At 38.6% G+C, this 13,314-nt stretch overlaps 1 long non-coding RNA gene across 1 annotated transcript in view; it reads left to right on the top strand.

Moving 5' to 3' along the window:
- The window catches only part of LOC131482512 (uncharacterized), a 47,509-nt gene extending 46,720 nt beyond the window's left edge, over nucleotides 1–789 (top strand). Inside the window, exon 3 of the long non-coding RNA XR_009247062.1 lies at nucleotides 665–789. This is a non-coding gene — a long non-coding RNA (uncharacterized LOC131482512). The remainder of the gene's footprint in view (nucleotides 1–664) is intronic.
- The last annotated feature ends 12,525 nt before the right edge of the window (nucleotides 790–13,314 follow it).

Raw genomic sequence — 13,314 nt, 5'->3', positions numbered from 1 at the left:
TGAGTTAGATTCCCACCTCTGCCTCCAATTGCAGGTTTTCCTAAGCAGATCCTTGGAGGCATCAGATGCTCTCTAGCTCAAGTGCTTCTGAGCTTCTGTCATTCTTGAAGTCCTTGGACATCATTCTTTCATGGTGTTTAGTGCTATTTCTATCCTTTGTACATAGAAGACCGGAACTAAGTTCTTAACTCCTGACTTCAGCCCTCCCTAATTCCATCCTGTGCTGACATTTAGGGAATGAACAAGGGGGAAGGAGCTACCCCAATGTTTTGATCAATCTGTATCATCTAATTTACCTAATCTATGTATCTATCAGTCATCATTCCTTTTTTGAGAAAACAATGGTATCTGGAACTAGCACTGAACAAATATAAGAAATTGTCTCCAGAGAGTTCATGTTCTTTGATCCAAGACTGACAGAGTTGCAACAGATTTGGCCTTTCTCTGGAAGGTACGCCTAGAAAGAGATTAAAGGCAGAGAAAACTCCACCTCCCTTCTTCCTTGTTAGCACGGCAAGTCCGTGAGTCAGTTTAGGCTTAATTTTTGATGTGTTAGACACAAGGCCAATTTTATGCATCTTTGTGGTTTGCATAACTTGTGCAATATAGTGACTTAATGTGAATCTTCAGCATGAAGTCCAGATTGACAGTTCATTTTTTTTAGGTTTTGAAGTGATGCAGTTTATACTGTTGGGTCGGTCAGACTTCATTTGAGGGACGTGCTTTGAACGTATGAAATTTTATCTCTAGTTATCAGGTTGAATTAAATGGAAGCTCTGCAGTATCAAATTGGTCTACCATGGCTTTCCCTTTCTTTGGAGATGAGTAGCAGATTAACACTTTGAGTTTTGGTGGGAAATTATTCATATATTTTACTGGTTTAAAATTTATTATAATATAGCTGCATATAATAATTTTCTTAGATATTTAAAGTTGGTTTTTATATAATGTGTGTACAAATAAATAAATTTTCTTTATCCAGTAGTAAAGATCCAGAAAATGAAATGAAACAAACTATTTACAATCTTAACTAAAATTTCTGAGATATTTTGAAGTAACTATGTTAAGAAATCATAGAAGATTATTACTTTGTAAATCAGCTGCTCTACTTCCCTTCCAGCTCCCTGCTTGTGGCCTGGGAAAGCAATAGAGGATGGACCTAAAGCCTTGGGACCCTGCACTCCTGTGAGAGAACCAGAAGAAGCTCTTGGCTTCAGTTTGGTTTAGCTCCAGCCATTGCAACCATTTGGGGAATGAACCACTGGATAGAAGATCTTTCATTCCATTTCTCCTTCTCTCCATAAATCTGTCTTCCCAATGAAAATAAATAGATCTTTTAAAAATAAAAACCTGTATGGAGAAACACATGCCACTAAACACCAATGAATGATTAATTAAAAAGAATATTGAAAAGCTTACCTTATCAGATATTAAAATATAGCCTAATGTTTACTCATAAGTCAGATTTCTGTTACTATAACAAAGTACCTGAGGCTGGTAACTTTGAAAAGGAATTCATTTAGATTACAGTTTTCTCAAGGATGGAATTTGTATGAAAGGCAGGGTTAGAGAGAGAGAGGGAGAGACATATTGTCTGGTTGACTCTTCAAATGGCTATAATGGGACAAACCAGGAACCAGAAACTACATCCAGGTCTTCCAAGTGGAGAGCAGGGTTCCAAGTGCTTGAGCCATCTTTGGCTGCTTTCCCAAGCAAATCAGTAGGAGCTGGATCAGAAATGCTGGTGCAGATGATACCCCAAGTGTTGCCCATATGGAGTGCTGGCATTGCAGGCAATGGCTTAATTTGAAGTACCACAATAGTAGCCATGCTCACAGTATTTGATGGCCAAAGAACCAGTGTCAGCATCAGCTCATGGTGAAGGTCTTGTGATGTGGTTTAATAATAATGAGAGCACATATATGAGAGAGTGATCACATGGCAGGAAAGGAAGTATGAAAGAGAGAGAGAGAGGGGTGAGGTGGCAGCTTGCTATTTCTTTTCTTTTTTAAAGTATACATATATTATTATAATTATATATATATAATCCAATCATAATAATAGGCAAAGAGATGATAATAAAAAATCCAAAACACAAAATAAAAAACTGGAATATAAATTACGAATAGTCAAAAGAAGTAACTATGAGGTATTTCAAAATGTTCATGGAAAAATGGAGTAAAAGATGTTTATTTTGGTGTAATTAAAAAAATCTGCATGTTTTTTATAATCCAAAATATTTTACATAAATTTTTTGAATTCCTTGTATGCTTGGATTTCAAAACTTTTGCACCGGAATAAACTTAGCTTTTACAAAATTCTTTTATTATTTTTATTTATTTGAAAGTGGAGAGGCACTGAGAAGGAGAGACTAAGAACCTTACATTTGCTAGTTGACTTGTCAGACACTCCAAACAGGCTGGGGAAAGGCCAGACTGAAGCCAGGAGCCAGGAATTCAGTTTGAGTTTTCTATGTAGGCAGGAGGAACCCAAGGACTTGAGTCATCAACTGCTCCGTTCCAGGATGTGCATTAGCAGGAAACTAGAAATGAGAGAGGATGCTAGACAGGATTCCAGGCACCCTGACAGCGATGTGAGTGTCCCAAGCCACTGCACCAAATGTCTATCACAAACTTACCTTTCAATTCCATTATCTGCGCACTTTTTGAAGTCTCCTCAGGTTTAGTTTATCCAGCTCCCCACACACCAGGAATACCTACTCTAGAATAAAGGGTATCTCTGCTTGGCGTTGCTTGGGCTCCCTGATGAGGTTTTGGAGGGCTGGGCAGATGTGGCTTCTTCCTAGCAGGCGAATACAGGCTCCTTATGCTCTCTCTGGGTGCTGGATGTGCTGTCTGTGCTCCTTACTACCCTAAATACTACTTTAAGCCATTACTGGACAATGCTGAAGCCAGGAGCTTGAATTCAGTCTGAGTCTCCAATGTGGGTAGTGCTTGAGCCGCTGCCCATTACCACCCAAGGTGCACTTTACCAGGAAGCTGGAATCAGGACTGGAGTTGGGAACTGAACCTAGGAAGTGTGATGTGGGATATGGGCATCCCGAACCTCAAATGAACCACTGGGCTAAACGACCTCCCCATCTTTCTCAATCATTTTTTCCCCTCTGTATTTTCCCTCTTCCTCCCTACCTCTGGGCAGAATGCTGATCTCAATTTTGTACTAATATGATTGTCAAAGGAAAAGGAAATGTTGCCAAATAACTTTCTTTTTCATTCCTAAAAGATCAATAAAACTGCTTGATGCTCATTCAGTTTTTTTTTAATCCACTATTACAGCTTGAAACAGGCTGCTGTATGTAAGGGTTACTTGTGGGGTGATAACCTGGAGCCTGATCCCAATAAAAGTGGGAGCACTGGAGTGCAGTTCTCCTCCAAGAAGGGCATCACAGGGAAAATGGTATCACAAAACCCCAGGGAACTCTAGGGGACCATTCAGAAATGCTGTCTGGGAACAATTGATTGCCTCCCAACAGACTTCCTCCCCAAACCTTCTCAATTGACCACAAACATCCTGGGCTTACATACCTGGGATTTCCTAACAAAGGGGGTACCTTAAAACTGCTTTCCTCTTGAGCAACAGGTATGCAATGAATGGAAAGATTAATGTCTGATAGGGTTATGTTGTTAAATAAGAGTAGGTGAGACCAATGAGAATTTCATACCTAGAGACCAGGTTGTTTGGAGGTGATTTTCTTGAAACTCAGAGACATAAAGCATCTATCACATGTATTCTGTCACATGGCTCATCGATGGCAGACCCTGGGTTAGAACTCCATTCCCATTTTTGGCGATAACCTGCCACTCAATAATGTTTGTGTTTGTAAATCTGCAAAACATATCTATTTAGTACCCTGAAGTTGATGATCTAAGCAGAGATAGTTAGGGGTGGAGTTTGCTAGAATTAGTTTGTGTGATTGAATAAACATGATACAACTCTAAAACATGAAACGGTTTTGCAGCTATAGGGATTCCTCGCTTCCCATGCTCTTTTTCCTTCTCCATTTCCTCTTTCAGTCAATTTCCTCCATATTATTGTGATAGTATAGTCTTTTAGTTACAGTTACAAGTTTAACATTCTGTTATTTAAGTGTATCATGACATTGCAGGTAAAACCAAAGGTGGAAAATCTAATATCATACTGTCAAGGTATAGTTAACTGTTTTATTGATAGTCCTTTTATTTGGGAGTAGAGATACCTACTGCAAGGCATCCAGGTATGCTAGGCTCCACTATATAGTTCACTTATGCTTATTTTTATGTGATGTGAATGTTACCAGGTGTGCTGACATAGTTTTCATATGCATAAGATTTGTTGTACCTCAAGAAGTCCCATCATGTGTCTTTTGAGGAAGTTGGTACAGTTTCTCAATCCCAGCAATGAAATCCTTCCATATCTCTTTCAGTGTATACAGAACTTAGCATCTGAAAGCCCAGGAATCTAGAGATGAACTAGCTTAGAGATTCTCAAATTTCTTTTTATAGAAGCCATAATATATTATCAATGAATATTCTCATACGTAAGTACATATTACTATGTAGAAATGAAACAAAAGTGTTTTTAAAATTAATTTATTTGTTTGAAAGGCAGAGTTACAGAGGGAGATCTTCAATCCATTGGTTTGCTCTCTTGATGGCTGTGCTAGCCACTACTGAGCCAGGCTGTAGAGTCAGATACCAGTAGCTTCCTCCAGGTTTCTGATGTGGGAAAAGGAATTCAAGCACTTGGTCCATCTTCCACTGCCTTTTGCAGGTCATTAATAAGGAACTGGATAGAAGTGCAGCAGCTGGGACAAGAACCAGAACCCATTTGGGATGTTGTAGTCAATTTTGAATACTTTAGCTGTTATACTATAATGTCAGCCCTGAAACAAAAGTTTGTGAGGTAATACTTATTCTGATGTTTTCTTTTATAGTCTGTTTAATTATAGTAAGCAGTTATTAGTAAGTATAGTATTAGTATAGTAAGCAATATTAGGCATATTAAAATGATTTGTGGCTTTATTGGTGGTATGACCACCTATCGAAAGACACATCCAATTTTCTAATTTTATGACTAGACAAAGTAAGGTGAAAAGATATAAAATGACTTATCTAGGTTTAGACCCAAATTTGAATACAATATTCAGTCCAATCAATTATAGGAATAGGCCCTGGTGGATAAAAATAGAAAGTTATATATATATATATATATATATATATATATATGTATATATATATATATATATATATAGAGAGAGAGAGTATATAAAGTATATAAAATATATATACTTTATATATATATAAAGTTATATATATAGTATATAAAGTATATAAAAATAGAATATTCTTCCCCATGAAACAACTAATATCATGTTTGTGATATCTTTTGTATATATTTCCCTATCACCTATGAATGTTAGAAGAGATAATTTTGACATCAGTATGAAGACATATTTGAAGAAACATCACTCAGTCAACAAATATTTATTCCACAAGCATGTATTAAGTGTCTGGTATGTGTTGAGCAATGCCTGGACCTAGAAATGCAAAGGTAAATGATACAGTAGTATAATATTGAACCAGGTTGTGCCCACAGGAGTGGAAAGAGCAGAATCCACTCAATTCATGATGTGAAAGATTATATATAGTTAGTTGGTCATGTGAAATTGACAAATATTTAATGAATGCTCCTTATATTCTAGAAGTCCACTTGACATAGCAAAAATGTTTACATAAGGGATCAATGGTAGATTTTAAGACCAAATGGAGTAGTGAAAATAAACATCTCGTGTAATTTATTGGACAGTGTTCTGAAAATGAAAAACAGGATGGAATTCCAGGATGTATGATCAGTTAATTATATACCATCCCATAAAGCACTTGTTTATTTTTTCCAGATTGTTTTTTCTAGTTGACGAAGTGATGCATGTTTTCTCTTTCAACTCTTCACTGTTAACCAGTTTGGAAATGATGGAGCTTAGTGGTTTCATCTTCATATTTCATTTCCAAGCCTTCTTCCTGTTAAGCAACATGCTTTTCTTCTCTTAGCTTAGGGTGTTTGACAAGCACTTTGCCAAAACATGCTGTGAAGTGAACTGACACACCCTGATCTTCAGAGAAAGAACAACACTCTTTTTTTTCCCATGGAAACTATAATTCTTAAACCAACGAGATGTTCTGGATCTTCTTCTTTTTTCCTCCTGTTAGTCTCTAGGGTAAGGGAAGAGTTGAGAGCGAGGAATGTGGGTTTTGTTGTCCAGCTACCCTGGGATGCCGGACAGAAAGGAACTGTTATTGCTGCGGAGAGAGACTGGGAGAGGTCTGTTCCCTGTTGGCCTGCTGGAGAATTGTTTCCTCTTCCAGGTTCTCATGCTGGCTTCTCATGCTGAAGCAGACTCCGTCCAAAATCAGCAAGTGTCACTAACTCCCTAAACTGAACTTGGTCTACGTATATATATGGAGAGAAAGAAAGAGAGAGATCTTCTCCCTGCTGGTTCACTCCTCATTTGACCAAAATGGCCAGGGCTGGGCCAGGCTGAAGTTAAGAGTCAAGAACTTTGTCTGGGTCTCCTATGTGGGTGACCTAGATATTTGGGCCACCCTCCACTATCTTTCTGAATCTGAAGCAGAGCAGCTGAGACTTGAACAGGCAGTCACATGGGATAACAGTGTCACAACAATGGCTTTATCCTCAAGCCATAACACTGGCCCTTTCTATTTCTTTATGTAAGTAGTTGGTTTCTTAAAAGATGTGTCTTATGAAATTGGGGATGTGTGAAAAGTGTGAAGGTTATCTTTGTTTTTAATAAATATGTATTTGTTTGAAAAGCAAAGTGACAGAGAGGGAGAAATCTTGCATCCACCAGGTCACTCTCCAAATGGTCTAATCCAGGAGCTTAGAACTTCATTTTGATCTTCCCGGTGACAGCAGGGGCTAAACTTCTGTGCCATTTTCTTCTGTTTTCACAGGAACATCAATAACAAATTGGATAGGAAGTGGACTAGCTGGAACTGGAATCAGGACCCCAATTTTAGATGCTAGTGATGTGGTAGTCGGAGGAGGAGGAGTGGCTTGCCCCCTGTGCTACCATGTAATTTCTCTATTTTTCCTCAGTTACCTTTCTACAGCACTTGCTGTAGGACCTGATCCTCCAGAACCATTAGATTTCAGCGATTGTGGAGGATCCTGAGGCCTTTGGTGAGGAATTTTAACCACTCTGTGTTTGCACTGTTCTATGAATGCCTAAGGGCCATCTGAAAAGTTAATGAATCTAATGAGCTTGTTTGGGGAATTGCAGTCCAACATGTACTTGTTAGAAAACTGATGACTCAATAAGCAGAAACTTCCCTTGTACATCCAGCCTTCTGTTCTCTGTGTTCAAAGTTTGAAATAAAACATGTTACCCTACTTTGTCAATGCGTTGGTCATAATGTCTTGTTTCTTCCCAACGTCTTAGTACAGGAGAGGCACACAAAGTAAGTTTCCTGACAGAAGGGAAGCAGAGAGAAGGGTGGAAATGGACAACAGGGATCAGGTCAGCACGTGAATGTTGGGATACTAGTTGTGAAAGCCTAGCCAGTGGTGTGATGTATTCTCAATGGTGGAAAATCCTCCAGTCTTTTGAAATTGTTAATGAGGACAAGTACCATCTCGGGATGCAATCTACCATGATCATGTTAGCTCTTGTTGTTTTTTTTGCTGGGGATATTATTTTTCCCTTCTAAAACACACACTTGAATTGAAGGGTCATTCTGCGTGAATGTCTAATCTAACTCTGCCAGTTGACCCATCCATCATACCTGGAAGATACCCATACGGCATCATGATTCATAATTCCTCATGCCTTTTTAAGGGATAGGAAGATGGTTTTCGAGGTCCAAATTATGAGATGCCATTTGATGCTTTCTTAGAGAATTAGACTCTAAAATTTGCTTCTAGGATTACATTATACATCGGTAATGCCTGGAAACTGCAGATGGCAAAATAAAATCCTCAGTCCCAAAATGGAATAACCTTAATAACCTTAATGGTTGCCAAACACAACTTGAGACAAGCTAAACCTTGACCCTAGAGCTTATCTATTTAAAGATTCTTCTATAATGATGATATTCATATATATGCATATATATGCTTCATAATTATATGATTAATATACTGAAAATCCACAGATTCAGCATCAAAACCATAGGGTAACTGGGATGCCAGATTAAAAAAAATTGTGAGCATGATTATTATGCTTTGTTGTATGATGTGCTTTTGTTAATATCAGTGACAATTTTGTTAACAATATAGCATCTTTGTTTTAAGGTTTATTTTTATTGGAAAGTTAGATATACAGAGAGGAGGAGAGACAGAGAGAAAGATCTTCCGTGGCTGCAATGGCCGGAGCTCAGCTGATCCAAAGCCAGGAGTTTGGAGCTTCTTCTGGGTCTCCCATGTGGGTGCAGAGTCGCAGGGCATTGGCCCATTATCTACTGCTCTCCCAGGCCACAAGCAGGAAGCTGGATGGGAAGTGGGGCTGGTGGGACATGAACCAATGCCCATATGGGATCACAGTGCATGCAAGACGATGACTTTAGCCACTAGGCCACTGTGCCGGGCCCAACATACAGATTCTTAAATGTGTGTAGTCTTGGGGAAATTTCAATTTCAAAGAAAGTCAGGTTTGGTGCATGTAAATCTTTACAGTATGGTATTGAATGTATTATTATTTTCAGTATAAACCTCACTGTTCATTCATGGACTCAAATAACTTAATTTTTTTGTTTTTTTACCCAAACTGTTAAATTTATAAAAGTAGGCATGTATTTTTAAATTTAATAATCTCAACTTTAAAAGACTATGTGATGATTAAGAGTGTACAGAAAGACTAAATTACAGTCAAACACTGTTTTTTTTAGCCTTACTTTTTAGCTGAAGGGTAACTGAGGAAAACTTGGTGCTAGCAGTAGTTGTCTGGGTAATGGTACAAGATGTTCATTTTTTCCTTTAGATTTTTGTATTTTCTATGATAGGTACACATTAATTTTGTTTTTTATTTTTATCCTAGGACAGTAATCACTATTATACTAGCGTTAAAATTAACATAGTTTGAATTCTTAGCATTGCATTTTCTCAGTTTTGTTTCCAAACTTGATAAATGCACAAAGTATATTATTCCCAAGGTTAAAGGCTGTATCTTTATCTTCCCCTATGGGGAAAACAGCAGCTCTGAGTGCTTCCTGGGATGGGCGTTCTTAGGTTACACTGCCATCTTTGGGATGTAGCTGGCATAACTGGGTACCTCCATTTGCTGATGTGATATGCGCAGTTGCAACTTGATTATGTCCTATGGGCAGTTGCCCAGTTATTCCTAGGCTTTATGATGTGCAGGTTGCTTCAGTTCGTTAAAACAACTGCCTCACTGGCTTCCCTCTCAACAGTTCCATCCCCTTCTTATTTATGCCAATGAAACATCTCAGGTGATTTAAGATTTACTGTACATGTCAATGGTTTTTTTTTTTAACGTTCAAAAGGCCGTAGTAGGTGACTGCTTATCCGGACTTCTGAATCCTTGTCTCCATAATCTCCGTCATTCATTCAGCCTTATCAGTATTTCCAGGAGCCAATCTTCTTTACCCTTCCTGTTTCTCCTTCTCTCTGCCTGTTGTTTTCTTGGTTTGGAATGCATTTCTCATTTTGTCCTCAGGTTATTTCCTGTGGTACCTTCCAGATTGGCTCAAAAGTCAGTTCTTTTGCAGAGACTTTCCCAACTCCACTAGGCTGATTCCCTTCTCCACTCCTGGGCATTCTGTTCTCACTCCCATCCATTGTACTGACATCACACTTTCCGAACAATATCTCAGTGTTTCTTCTTGTATCTAACTATGAGGGTCTGCAGGGTAGGGCTCCAGTCCACCTTTCTTTGACTAGCTAGCACTTGCCTTAGAATCAAAGAGTGACGATGTTCCAAAAACCCTTAGTAAATGAATGAACATTGAAACTGGATCACAATAGCTCTTGGAATTATTTTCCCCTTAATTTTGTTCATCTATAAAAACATTGTAATATGGGTTAAGTAAGAAAAAAGTTGAAGAAAAACTAGCATAGTGCTAGACATAGTATGTCTATTCTATGAGAAATGTGTTGTCTCACCCACTCACCATGACCTGTGTCTAGTTTCATGCTTGTTTAAGCTGATACTAAATCCCCACCCAGTCAGTGCCTCCCTGTTAAATCCATAATGCAGACTTTCCTTACTAATCATAATTACGCCGATCCCATGTGTGCACTATGACTTTGTAGCACACCTCACCATCACTCATCACGCATATTCATTACTTCCCCTGTAACTTCACATTCAGCATCTCTCATTCCTTTAACTCCATTAACTTACTCAGAGAAGCTTAGCTCTTTGGATTTTTAACGAAAGTTAGCTTTTTAAAGAATATCTTGTTTAATGCTGCTGGCGATCTTTTGGACAACAATGAATAGAAGTAGTTTTCAATGTTCATTTGGTCCGCTGTCATTCAACTCCCACTGTCTATATTCCCTACTAACACCCCTGCACTCAGTACCTCTGTCATGCAATATTCAGCCTGTGGGGAGGTAGCCAAGGGGGAAGGGAAATCTCAGAGCCTATGGAACTGTACATTAAAACAATAAAATACATTAATTTAAAGAAAAAGAACTAGCACTTTGTGCTAACACATGCTATCTGCTTGTCAACATTGCAGTAACTAGAAAATTGTTAGTGCTACCCAAAGAACACAATTTGCTTGTATGATTTATTTTATTAAATTGATAGTTATGTTGCCTCTAACTGCATTACTTTTAGAAATAATAAGACATCTCACAATGGTTAAGTCATTTTTTAATTCAGAAGAGCTCAAGCAAATTTACCACCAATACTTCTTTCCCAGTGCAAAATCAGTTATTTCTGTTCTGCTGTTATTTTAAATAAGCTGGAATAGGATTTAAAGAAGCTACCTTGGCAAATTAATTTTCATGATCTATGTTCCTATGTAGTCCATGTTAAATTATTGCAACTGTCTTGGACTGGTGTTGTGGTGTGGTGGTTAAGGCTTCAACTTGTGGTACAGGCACCCCATGTGGGTACCAGTTTGAGTCCTGGTTGTTCCATTTCCATTCCAACTCCCTGTCTGTCCAGGATTACTTCCTCTGTACCATTTTTAGAATTTGCTTTATTTATCTATTTTATTCATCTTTGCCACATTTAAAATAAGTGTGAAATTATTTCTCTATAGCTTTTTTTAAAGTACTCTTTCAGCAAAAGTTCAGTTTCTCCTTACATGCAGTTGTCATCTTAAGTGCTTACAGCATCTTGCTAATGGTGGATTTTGCATAAGCTGTTCAGAGATCATTCATAAGGCTGATATCGTGAGGTGACAGTGTGGCATTCAGTACTGTTGAAATGCAGGCATTTGCCTGAGGTGATTGGAGAATTTTTTTTTCTGTATTCTTACATCTGTAATTGGTGAGTATATGCTATGTGCTTGGCGTTCTACTGACACTGGAGATAGGGAAATGAGAAAAGCGTTGTCTATTAAGAGACAACGATACAGGAGGGGTGGTGTTTTCATCATTGAAGGGAATAAAGGCGTTATTCATGAAAGCAGGTTGTGTATTGAAAGACATGCCAAGAGATGAGTACCACAGGTTGTAATACTAGAGATGAGTGTGGCGGGAATAAGAAAGATCTACACAGTTGAGGGGAATGAAGAGGGTTCCAGAATAAGGAAGTAGGGTGGGGTAGAGTGACACAGGCATGAGAAAGCACACTCTCTAGAAACTACAGAATTCATACTTCAAAGTGATTAAAAAACCAAAAGTCAAAGGCATTCCGTGTGCAAGTATTTGGACTAACATACAGAATGATAGATCAGTGCTGCTTTAGAGAACCAAACACGGACCTTCTCGCCTCAGTGGTTGTTTGATGAGTTTCCTAGCCCTGGAATGTTGGGTTAGTCCTTCCTGGTTCCACTAGAAACCAATTCAGTGCTAGGATTCCTGCCTCGATGATGGGGGCATGGATCCCTGGGTCACAGTAGCACAAATATCGTGAGAATTCATGACAGCTGGTGCAGTGTCTGTTAACAAAGAACACCTGGCTAGTATATGATGCAAAAATTTCACTGGTCTTTATCTACATTAAGTCCAATCTCTTGATAAGATTCAAGATTTTCTACCATCCACCTCTCATAGAATTATCCAGAATCAAGACAAGACAATTAGCTAGCAATGAAGCCTTTGGAGTGAAATAGTCCTGGGTTTGAATTTTTAATCTAACAGAAAAATAACAACTATTTTTCTGTTTTAATATCTTCACTGTGACTTGATATAATAGTGCTCAGAGAGTATTTCTGAGAATTTAATAGGTATTATATATATATGAAAGTCAGATTTACAGAGAGAAGGAGAGACAGAGAGAAAGATCTTCCACCTGATGATTCACTTCCCAAGTGGCCACAATGGCCAGAGCTCAGCCAATTTGAAGCCAGGAGCTTCGTCTGTGTCTCCCGTGGCAGGTGCAGGTACCTAGGCCTTAGATTTTCCTCTACTGCTTTCTCAGGCCACAAGCAGGGAGCTGAAAGGGCAGTGGAGAAGCCAGTTTATGAACCTGTGCCCATATGGGATCCAGGTGCATGAAAGGTGAGAACTTTAGCCACTAATCTACTGTGCTGGGCCCAGATATTGTATTAAAGAGTAGTATAGTTAACATCATTTTAGGAATGACTGATTTGGCCTGGTGCAATAGCATGGTGGTTAAAGTCCTCGCCTTACATGCGCTGGGATCCCATATGGATGCCAGTTCTAATCCCGGCAGCCCTGCTTCCCATCCAGCTCCCTGCTTGTGGCCTGGGAAAGCAGTTGAGGACTGCCCAAAGCCTTGGGACCCTGCACCCGCTTGGGAGACCCAGAAGAACTCCTGGCTCCCGGCTTCAGATTGGCTCAGCTTCAGCCATCGTGGCCGCTTTAGGAGTGAATCATCAGATAGAAGATCTTCCTCTCTGTCTCTTTTCCTCTTTATTTATCTGCCTTTCCAATAAAAAGTAAATAAATCTTTTTAAAAAAAGAATGTATGAAATTTTTTAGAATTTCTGTTTTGCTTCAGAATTTTTTATTATGCATAATCTGAATGCTTAGTAGTCTTTGAATACATTCTCTATTTTGTTTTGCATATCTCTGTGATTCCTCTGTCTAAATGAAATTCTATGGTGTCTAGGTTCCATGTTCAAGGAAATTTTCTCAAGTCTTCATACTAACATTAATTATTCTTTCCTTATTTTCTGTAGAATTGGTACCTCTGGTACA

This window comes from Ochotona princeps, chromosome 18, assembly GCF_030435755.1.
Source record: "Ochotona princeps isolate mOchPri1 chromosome 18, mOchPri1.hap1, whole genome shotgun sequence".
Taxonomy (NCBI): Eukaryota; Metazoa; Chordata; class Mammalia; order Lagomorpha; family Ochotonidae; genus Ochotona; species Ochotona princeps.
The sequence above is the reverse complement of the archived record's forward strand: the minus strand, read 5'-3'. Positions and strand labels throughout refer to the sequence as shown.